This window comes from Octopus sinensis, linkage group LG1 (assembly GCF_006345805.1).
Source record: "Octopus sinensis linkage group LG1, ASM634580v1, whole genome shotgun sequence".
Taxonomy (NCBI): Eukaryota; Metazoa; Mollusca; class Cephalopoda; order Octopoda; family Octopodidae; genus Octopus; species Octopus sinensis.
This window is the reverse complement of record NC_042997.1, coordinates 97,347,092-97,358,942: the sequence shown is the minus strand read 5'-3', so window position 1 is coordinate 97,358,942 and position 11,851 is coordinate 97,347,092.

The window sequence follows — 11,851 nt, the reverse complement described above, 5'->3', positions numbered from 1 at the left end:
GTGAAAGTAAAGATGACTGAATCAAGATGAATTGATAAATGGCAAGGAAATCTCTCGGTTTGTTTCTCATCCTAAGCTGATGAAAAAGCCTTCATTGGGCCTAATTTCACAGTGAGACAAAACTCATATGGATGTAATTGCATATATTAATTTAAGAATTAGTTAATCTGTCATGAAAGCTTGTATCAAATTATTTGAATAGTTAAATCAGTATTTCTAATATTTTCCCATTTACAGAATGCTAACAAGATGTCAGCTGAAGAATTTGAAGAACTTCGTCGTCAAAGAATGTGCAATTTGTGCTCAAAGGACTAGGAGAGATAATAACAGATTATCTTGTTTGGAAACACATGAAGACTGGAGACAGGATGAACATACAGCTGTAGAAAAATCTACCTCAATGAATTTTGCTTAATCCAGGTAAGCATAGAAAAATATGTTATAGCAATGATGATGATGATGCCGCTGCCGCCGCCGATGACGCCGACAATGATGATGATATCTGTGATCCACTAACATGCTATCCAAAATTTTGTTTCACATATTCTTAATGCTATAAAAGCTACAATTAGGATTGACTGAGACTAATTAACTGAAAACACAGCACTTTATTTATGTGACTGATAGTATATTGGAAAGTGTTCCATTTACCTCCAACCCACTGTAGATCTTAGGCTTCGTTCCTACTTAAAAAAAAAAGAAATAATAACAAATTCAGAAAACCTTTATCTAGTCTAGTATATATAAATCACAGTATGTGTGTATATTGGCTAACGCATACATTTCCACAATTCTCAACCGATTTTCACCAAACTTTACACACATTACTTATGTGCCAAGGATGGTCATGCACTATAACATTTTGCTCAGAGCTCCTGCTTAAATGGACAAACCAGGAAAAATGGTGGTTTACACAGGTTTTTCTCTAATTTTTTGTATGTACATCGTTTAATTGCATGTAGGGTCTTCCATGCTTTTTAAATCCATATAGTTGTATATTGGCATTAGAGAATAACTTTTAGTTAGTGATTTTCACAGTTTTTTGATTTATTATTTATATGTTGCAAGTGTGTATCATTACTTTCTATATTTTTTCTTATATGTGTATTGGTGTATATTGTTTGAAGGTTTTGGTTAGGGAATATTATAAAAGAGAAAGGATTTTGTCTATTTATTTATTTCAACATTTTCCATACTTTTTTAATCTACAGCCCCACCTGGCCCCCGTGCCGGTGGCACATAAAAAGCACCATCCGATTGTGGCCATTTGCCAGCCTCGTCTGGCACCGGTGCCGGTGGCATGTAAAAAGCACCCACTACACTCACGGAGTGGTTGGCATTAGGAAGAGCATCCAGCCGTAGAAACATTGCCAGATCAGACTGGGCCTGGTGCAGCCTTCTGGCTTCCCAGACCCCAGTTGAACTGTCCAACCCATGCTAGCATGGAAAGCAGATGCTAAACGAAAATGAGATGAGATGAGGGTGGTCCAAAAGTCTTGTTACCCCCTACATATTGTTTATTATTGTCATTATTATCATTATTTTTTGCTTTAGCCCCCCCCCCATGTAATGATTTGGGCTGCTATATCGAGTAAGCACCTGGACCCTATTTCTTTGAGGGCACTGTTAACCAGCAATCTTACTTGGCCATGTTAAGGGAATGGTTTGTTCCACAGCTCCAGAGGTTGAATGCTGACCTGAATGATTGTTGGTCTCAACAAGATGGTGCCCCACCCCACTATGTTATCACTGTCTGGGAATACCTAAATGAAGTTTTTTGGGGGATAGATGGATAGGACAAGGATCGCAACAACTTCCAGCACCTATTGATTGGCCTCCCAGTAGTCCAGACCTCATGTCTTGCGATAATGCTCTGTGGGGTATTATCAAGGAGAGAGTTTCACATGAGCGATACCAGAATACCCATCAGTTGAAGGACGCCATTCAGAAAGCCTTTGCAACAATCATCAAAGCACCACATAATTTTGTTCATACAGACCTTCTCAATGTGTGACAGTATCAATGAAAGTGAATAAACTAAATCCAGTTCGTGCTTTGGATTACTGCATTACTTGTTCTGCTATTGTTCTCATTACTTTTTGGTAGGGGGTAACAAGAATTTCAGACCACCCTGTATATGGTCGTATATATGCATTACAGAATATTTTTTAGCTGTTTTAACATTTTTTTGATTTATTATTTATATGTTAAATTGTCTAAAGGATGGTTGCATTTACTAGTTTTATATATAATTTCTTAAATAAATACAAGGCCAGAAATTTTGAGGGAAGGAACAATCAGTTGTATCAGCCCCAGTACATGACTAATACTTATTTTTTTACTCTGGAAGAATGAAATGCAAAGATGATTCTGGTAGTTTTTCAACTCATACTGTAAACGGTCGATATCATTATACAATAAAACATTAGTATTTGAGAAAACTTACCATGTTCTGTTTCAGTAAAATATATTACAAGCAGTTCAAACAGTGGAATAAATCTTATGCTGTAAGGAAGAAGAGAAGTTTAGTTATGTAGATTTCCTGACTTTCTATAACAGATTTAGTGTAAGTTTGGAAATTCATATGCTTTAATTAAAGAAAAAAAAAACATTCAATATTTTATAGATCACACATTCATTGGTTACAAATTGTCCAAAATGCACTGAGAAATGCATTTAGGACAAAATGAGAAATACATTTAGGACAAAATGCATTTCTTTGGAAAGAATCATTACAAATTTCAGTGTGATTAGCTTATAACAGCCACCCCACTTCCAGATAACTTTGCTCTTCAGTAGGCAGTAAAACAGCCATAAAATAACCATAAAATAACTGTAATAGTACTTGTGCCACATGCTTTATGGAAATTCTCATAACAATCCAATTTATGTTAATACAAAAATTATTTGTATATTAATGAAAGACTTCTGGAGTTGAAGTGAAAATTTAAACTCACTGTTTTTGACCTGAATACTACTTGGTTGTAACTAGGATATGAATGACTGAGCTTATACAATAGATTCCCGCCTAAACAAACAACCCAGCAAAAACTCGTGATTTGTATCCTGCTAGCATTGCATTAGATCTATAGACAATAAATTAAACTCATAACCACTGAATCTAAATATCTCTATTTAGTTACTGATCATCATTGTCATCATCATCATCATTTTAATGTCCATTTTTCCACACTTACACAAGTCATAGAATTTGTTGAGGTAAACTTTCTATGGTTGGATGTCCTTTGCATCACCATCCCTCACCTGTTTCCAAGTAAGGTAATATTTCCCCATGGTCAAGACAGCAAGCAGGTAGTATTTTTCAAAAATTTAGTAAAATGCATTGGACCAGCTTTTTATTGCTTGTTTATAAAATGCAATATCTTAATTAGGTATTTACAGACCAATTCACAAATAGATCTGATGCAATCTCTTTTCACAGAGGTATCATGATGGGAAAGAGATAAGACATAGTATCACATTTCTTCATAAATTGCATGTAACTAATTTCTCTAAATTGCTTCAGATTTACTCATTATTAAGCTGGTGTTTAGAATATATCCTAACAAAAGGTAAAGGTGTGTAATGTTAAGGTGTGAGGATATCAGAGCCTAAATGAGCTTACAATAAAACTGGATATAAAAGGTATCAGAAGTAATGTGCAAAACAGATTATACTGGTATAGTCATAAGGCGGTGAGCTGGCAGAAACAGCATGCCGGACGAAATGCTTAGCGGTATTTTGTCTGCCATTACATTCTGAGTTCAAATTTTGTCGAGGTTGACTTTGCCTTTCATCCTTTCGGGGTCGATAAATTAAGTACCAGCTATGCACTGGGGTCGATGTAATCGACTTAATCCCTTTGTTTGTTCTTGTTTGTCCCCTCTATGTTTAGCCCCTTGTGGGCAATAAAGAAATAGGTATTTCGTCTGCCGTTACATTCTGAGTTCAAATTCCGCTAAGGTCGACTTTGCCTTTCATCCTTTCGGGGTCGATAAATTAAGTACCAGCTACGCACTGGGGTCGGTGTAATCAACTTAATCCTTTTGTCTGTCCTTGTTTGTCCCCTCTATGTTTAGCCCCTTGTGGGCAATAAAGAAATAGGTATTTCGTCTGCCGTTACATTCTGAGTTAAAATTCCGCCAAGGTCGACTTTGCCTTTCAACCTTTCGGGGTTGATAAATTAAGTACCAGCTACACACTGGGGTCGATGTAATCAACTTAATCCCTTTGTCTGTCCTTGTTTGTCCCCTCTATGTTTAGCCCCTTGTGGGCAATAAAGAAATAAGAAGATTATACTGGTATGGGTATGTGGTTGGTGCATATAGGTAATGATAGCTGTATATATATATGTCAAGTACTTGAAGTGGATGGAAACTGACAAAGACATGGAACAAAGTAATGGAAACTAATCTCAAGAAGAAGATCCTCCAAATGGAAATGGTGAAGGATTGTTATGATTTGTAGCATGCAGCAATGAGGAAGACTACTTGGAAGCAAGGATGTATAATATATCAATATTTGGATTTCTCACTCATTATGTTCTTGTAAAGTCTTTTTTTTCATGGCTGTTGCCAGTACCGCCTGACTGGACCTCATGCTGGTGGCACGTAGAAGCACTCACTACACTCTTTGAGTGGTTGGCATTAGGAAGGGCATCCAGCTGTAGAAACTCTGCCAGATTAAGATTGGAGCCTGGTGCAGCCATCTGGTTCGCTAGTCCTCAGTCAAATCGTCCAACCCATGCCAGCATGGAAAGCGGACGTTAAACGATGATGATGAGGATGATGTTTTTGTAAAGCCTCTTTCCATTGACCTCATGCTGTTTTGTTACGCTCTCTTTGCTTAACCATTCATCCTCTCTCCTATTTATTGTACAATGCTGACTGTGTTATGAGAAATGGCATTAGATTTATCCTTATTTAATTCTCCTCTGTCATCATTGTTATCTCTCCAGCTCCCACATGTTGCCTATGTAATAAAAGTTGCATCAGATCTACTTGTACCTGATATACCCTACCAGCAAGCTTTTCTAATGCTGGCCATCACCCAGGTCACTTGTTGTTCATATCCATAATTTATTCTTGTTCTTTCTATAAATATGCAGTTGTCATCATTGTCACTCTTCATTTAGTTCCTCCTCTACCACCCTCTCAGCCATGCTGCTTTGTATAGAGAAAACAGAGTTGTGAGACTTGTAGAATATAAAGCAGTCTCACTACTACTGATGCTACAATAAACACATGCTGTACATTATGTGAGAAATGGTTGCTGAACGAATGGAGAGAAAGTAGGATTGAGAAGACCATTTAGTCTTGATGAGGAATTGACAACCTCTCTAGAGCTGGTGCAAGGATAAAATACTCCCATTATACTTTGCAAAGTGATTGATAATAAAAAGGATATCCAGCCATAGAAACTACATCAAAAATTGGATGTAAGGTGAAATGTGGTTCTCCAAGCAATAAGAAATCATTTAGATTATGATATATCCAATCCACTCAAACCATGAATGCAGATGTAAAAGGATGACAACAATGATGATGATGAGGACAATGATGATGATGAACACTTAAAACGAGTGGTTTTGTATCACCAAACCAGAGAGGGTGTCACACAAGTTGTTATCAATGGGTTATTTTTAAATACTTCAATATGGTAGGCTGTTTGAAATTTAGTGCAATTTTATCTATAAAACAACAAAAAACTGTAATTAGTGGAAAATTTACTTCTTCTATTCACTGCAATACAACCAGAATTAAATTTCCTATGATGTGTCTTGTCACACATTCATGCCAGAACCCAATCACACAGCCATATCTAAGCTGAACCATACAGCCAAGCCTGAGACCAAACTTGAGGAATATTGCTAACACAATAAACCCTGAATCAGCATGAGGAAGAAGGGAAGTAACAAAAATCTTTCCATTTGGAAATTAGGATATTTGAAAGAGATCAGTGTAGGTAAGGCTCCTAGTTAATTTTTGAAAGCATTGTTAAGTCAGAGTTCCAGATCCAGAGGGATGCAGTCTTAAATAATTAAGACAGAATACAATGTTTAGTGTTTTTTATGGATTCAGTGTGTGCCACCCAGAACAACTTATGTGTTTGTTTCCCACCTTTGTGGTACATAAGTTGGTACTACTAAAGAAGAGTGGTCCCAGTGTGCGCACTCGCGTACTCGTGCATCCGCGCTAGCTAGTCATGACTAGTCGATCCTACAATGACTACCTAGCAAAGTAAATAAAACATAAAATAAATAAAACACAAAAACAAAGTAAGGATTGACTAGTCACGACTAGCTAGCATGGATGCGCGAGTGCGCGCACCGGGACCACTCTTCTTAAGTAGTACCCATAAGTCTATATGGATTTATATAGAGTATAGGAGACCCGAAAATGCGACCCCCATAAAAATGTCACCCAAGGTAAATGGTCCCTGACATACACCTAGCTATGCTACTGCTTTCAGTGAGCAGGAAAGGACTGATAACTTGGCTTTTGTAGACCCTCTAAAGCTGATAAGATTCATACAGCTTAGGTACCAGTTGAACATTTGTAAGTTAACATATTGGTGGAGAAACATGAACAGTAAGGGAATTTGAGTGGGTGCTTGGATGCTGATGATCTGGGATGGCTGACTCGACATTCAACCTGTTTTGGCCACAGTATGTTTTGGCATTGGAAACAAACACTCATATGCATACACATACAGAAATATACCATAAATCCTCGAGTATAATCCACATTTTTCCCCCCAAAATTTAAAGGTCAAAATCCCTAGTGTGTATTATATACGAGGTTAAAAATGAAAAATATTTTCTAAGCAATGTTCAAGTCTCTATTTGCTGTCCGGCAATGTTTATTCAGACGCATTTTGTGATGTCGGGCATGAAAATACCGTAAGCTAAGCCTGAAAGCAATGAAGTCATAAAAGAATCATCCATAACTTGCAGTAAGCAACATTTATTAAAATAAAAGTATTCAGAACACAGAATAACATGTAACAAAAACAATTTGCAAACATATTTACATTCCCACATAACAGTTAAGAACATCACCATTATTGTATTACGCATGCACGGAAGTGTTTGTTCGACTAGGTGCTGCTGGCTTAATTACGCACGACTCAAGTTAGAGAAGGGGTGCATATTATATACAAGGTTTAGGTTTTTCAGAAGTACAGCCCCCTAAAAATCTCCTGCGTATTATACTCAAGGGTGGACTATACTCAAGGATTTACGGTACATAGGTAGAGAAAGAGAGAGAGAGGGGCTCATTACACATACATACAAACAACAAGAATCTCACACACATAAACAGAGAGAGAAGGAGAGGGAGAGAGAAGAGGAGAGGGGGAAGAGAGAGGAAAATGAAAGAAACATTAAAATGTCTAACATGAAATAAGTCGGCATGAAATCAGTGATACCAAATTGGTGGCACTAAAATGGTTGCATTAAAATATTTCGTACCTGATTTATTGGACATGAAGGAATGGGAATAGCAGCTAGTAAGAAGCTTATGGGGATTGAAGGGAATGATATGAGTGATGATGAAATCAGTAGAGACAGATGTGTTGGGGAGCAATCAAGGTGGAGGTGTTGTGTTGCTGACAAGATCTGAGAAGCAGAGGCATTGGAGTGGCTGTGTGGTAAGTAGCTTGCTTACCAACCACATGGTTCCAGGTTCAGTTCCACTACGTGGCACCTCGGGCAAGTGTCTTCTACTATAGCCTCGAGCCGACCAAAGCCTTGTGAGTGGATTTGGTAGACAGAAACTGAAAGAAGCCGGTCGTATATATGTATATGTAAATATATGTGTGTGTGTGTGTTTGTCCTCCCAACATCACTTGACAACCGATGCTGGTGTGTTTACGTCCCTGTAACTTAGTGGTTCGGCAAAAGAGACCAATAGAATAAGTACTAGGCTTACAAAGAATAAGTCCTGGTGTTGATTTGCTCAACTAAAGGCGGTGCTCCAGCATGGCCACAGTCAAATGACTGAAACAAGTAAAAGAGTAAAAGAGTTGTTGCAGTATTTCTGAATAGGCCATGCAGAAGACTGAAGTACTTTTATTGGAGATTTAAATGTGTTAGAGAGTGTGAGGTCAAGTGAGGTGAGAAGAGCAAGATCAGAAGACAGAGAGGTTGATACAATAATAGGTTTAGGTTAGAGCTGTTATATGGTCAGAAAGTCAAGCAAGTTCAGATGGGCAGAGATTGTACTGACAATAGAAGCAGAAGAAAGAGAGGTAGGTGGAAGGGGTAAGATACAGTCTGACAGTGGACAAATAATTGGTTGGAAAGTATTGGTGCTGGTGAGTTGCTTAACCCCCAACTCAACCGTAACTGAGTAGACAGACCTATGATAAAAGACAGTCCAGATATGAAGAAGCTTGTTTCCCAGTCACATGGTTATGGGTTCTGTCCCACTTTGTGGCTCCTTAGGCAAGTGTCTTCTTCTATAGCCTCAGGTTGACCAAAGCCTTGTGAGTGGATTTGGAAAACAAAAACTGAAAGAAACCTGATGTGTATATATATATATATAAAATGATTGACTTCCTGGCTTCCAAAATAACTTTAATTTCTCTTAGACTTAGGTTAGAATTTTTCCTAGCAAAAATAAGTGCACTATATAGCACAGTGGGATTAATTGAATAATAATAATAATTAATATCTAATTGAATAAATTTACTTCTACTTATATTATCTAATTTATCAAACCAATAAATGGCTTCCTGGATATTGGACCATAGATCTAATTTTAATATTTCTTTAAGTTTGGGTATATACTGATCTAGAATAATGTTATTTAATTTACCCAGGTCAGAACTGCCTGGCCAAATTAATCTAACTTTAGGGTTGGAGAAGAAGTTTACTTTATGATCTTTCAAAACAATTCTGGGCCTTCTAGGCACAAAAGGCTTAGTTCTGTCATTAAGATTAAAATCACACATAATTTTTTTAGCTTCTAAGTTAATAGATCTTAATACATTCTTACTTACAACTTTATAGTTATTAGTGATTTCATTTTCTATTCATTCATGATATTTATAAATGTCCAAATGATACAGATTACCAATTTTGTCTCAAGGCAAAATAATTCCCTTGTTGCTCTTATTTTTTAGATCACATATTAAAGCCTTCATTTTCAACATGTGTTCATTCCCTCTAAGGAGATATTTGACAAACTTTGTGTTCTTAGCAATGTTCCATAAAACTTTCTCAAAAGCCTGCAAATAGCAGTTAGGAGGAGGAAATTTTCTGGTTTTGAAGTTCTTAAAAATTTCAAAATCTTCATTAAGGGTAGGGAATAAATGCCTGTTGAAAATGAAGGCTTTTGTACTCTTTTACTTGTTTCAATCATTTGACTGTGGCCATGCTGGCCATGCTGCTGCATGGCAACGCCTGCCCTCACATCGCCAATATGACCAAGAAAGCCATTCAAATGCATGGCTGAGAAGTGCTGCCACACCTGCCGTACTCTCTTGATTTGGCACCAATGGATTTCCACCTCTTTTGATCTCTTTCAAATGCTATGCGTGGAGTTTCATTCAATACTGATGCAGAATTGAGAGCTTGGTTGGATAATTTTTCGAGTCAAAATTGGGTGATTTCTACCAACAAGGTATTGAAAATCTTGTTGAACTTTGGGAAGAAGTTGTAAACAACAAAGGTGAATACATAATTGATTAATTAGTTGCTATTTTTTATTGACAACCCAATATAATGATTTCTTAAACATTGAATAACTGTGTGGGTCCACTCAAGTAAAATAGGAATGAAAAGGGTCCATAGGTAAAAAATATGGTTGAAAACTGCTGATGTAAAGGCTCCACTGTGTACAGTGCAGGTTAGTGGGTACAGATTTTGGTAAAGAGATCATCATAAAATTGCAGTTTAAAATGTGTGTGTGTGTTGTGTGTGTGTGTGTGTGTGTGTGTGTTGTGTGTGGCGTGATGTTAGTGTACAAATTTTGCTGCTATTTCTTGAAGGACTAGCAACCATGTGGAGGCTCCATTGCATATAGTACAAGTTAGTGAGTTCAGGTTTACTAATTAGATCATCTCTAATTTGCAGCTTAAAATGTGTATGTATGTGTGTGTGTGTGTGTGTGTGTGTGTGTGTGTATGTGTGTGTGTTGTGTATGTGGCATGATGTTAGTGTACAAATTTAGCTGCTATTTCTTTAAGGTCTAGCAACCATGTGGAGGCTCCATTGCGTATAGTACAAGTTAGTGAGTTCAGGTTTACTAATTAGATCATCTCTAAGTTGCAGCTTAAAATGTGTGTGTGTGTGTGGAGTGATGTAATGTAAGGGTACTGTTCCAACAGTGTGGTTACTGAAAATAAACAAGTGTATGACCTCACTTTGACCTCCTAACGGTAAATGTTAATTCTATACTAATACTAAAACCACAACAGTGATTGATACTTAGTCTGTAATTTATTTTTACGGTAATAACAGCTTCATGTTAAAAATGGTTATTTAAAGGATCAAAGCAATATTAAGTAAACTTGACTGCCTTTTTCTTCCTTTCCTTTGCTTTTGGTTTGAGGTTTCTAACACACACATGCACACACACACACACACACACACACACACACATACACGTATGTATGTATATGTGCGTGTGTGTATGTATATCTTTTTTTACTCCTTTACTCTTTTACTTGTTTCAGTCATTTGACTGTGGCCATGGTAGAGAACCATCCGTTAGTCGAGCAGGACTTATTCTATCAGTCTCTTTTGCCGAACCTCTAAGTTACGGGGACATAAACACACCAACATCAGTTGTCAAGTGATATTGGGAGGACAAACACAGACACACAAACATATACATACATACATACATACATACATACATACATACATACATACATACATACATACATACATACATACATACATACATACATACATATATATATATATATATATTATATATATATATATATATTTATATGATGGGCTTGTTTCAGTTTCCGTCTACCGAATCCAGTCTCAAGACTCTAGTTGGTCTGCGGCTACAGTGGAAGATACTTGCCCAAGGTGCCACATAGTGGGACTGAACCCAGAATCATGTGGTTGGTAAGCATGCTGCTTAGTACACAGACATTCCTGCTCCTATAGCCACTCCTGCGCATACTTTTATATATCATCATCATCATCATCGTTTAACGTCTGCTTTCCATGCTGGCATGGGTTGGACGGTTTGACTGAGGACTGGCAAACCAGAAGGCTGCATCAAGCTCCAATTTGACCTGGAAAGGTTCCTACAGCTGGATACCCTTCCTAATGCCAACCATTCCGAGAGTGCAGTGGGTGCTTTTTATATACCACTGGCACAGAGGCCAGTCAGGCAGTACTGGCATTGACCATGCTCAAATGGTGCTTTTTATGTGGCACTGGCAAGGACCACACTCGAATGATAATGATTTCACTTGATTCAGTAGGTCTTCTCAAGCATAGTACGTTGCCCAATGATTGACGGGTACTCTTATATGAGCCAGTTATGTGACACTGGTATAGGCCATGGCTACAATCTCATTTGGCTTGCTGGGTCTCAAGCACAGCATATCTCCATAGGTCTCACTCACTTGTCATTGCTCCGTGAGGCCCACCATTCGAAAGTCATGCTTCATCATCTCCTCCCAGGTCTTCCTGGGTTTACCTCTTCCACAAGTTCCCTCCACTGTTAGGGTGTGACACTTTTTCACACAGCTGTCTTAATCCATACACAACACATGACCATATCAACACAGTTGTCTCTCTTGCACACCACAGCTGATGCTTCTTATGTCCAACATTTTTCTCAGGGCACTTACACTCTGTTGTGTATGCACACTGACA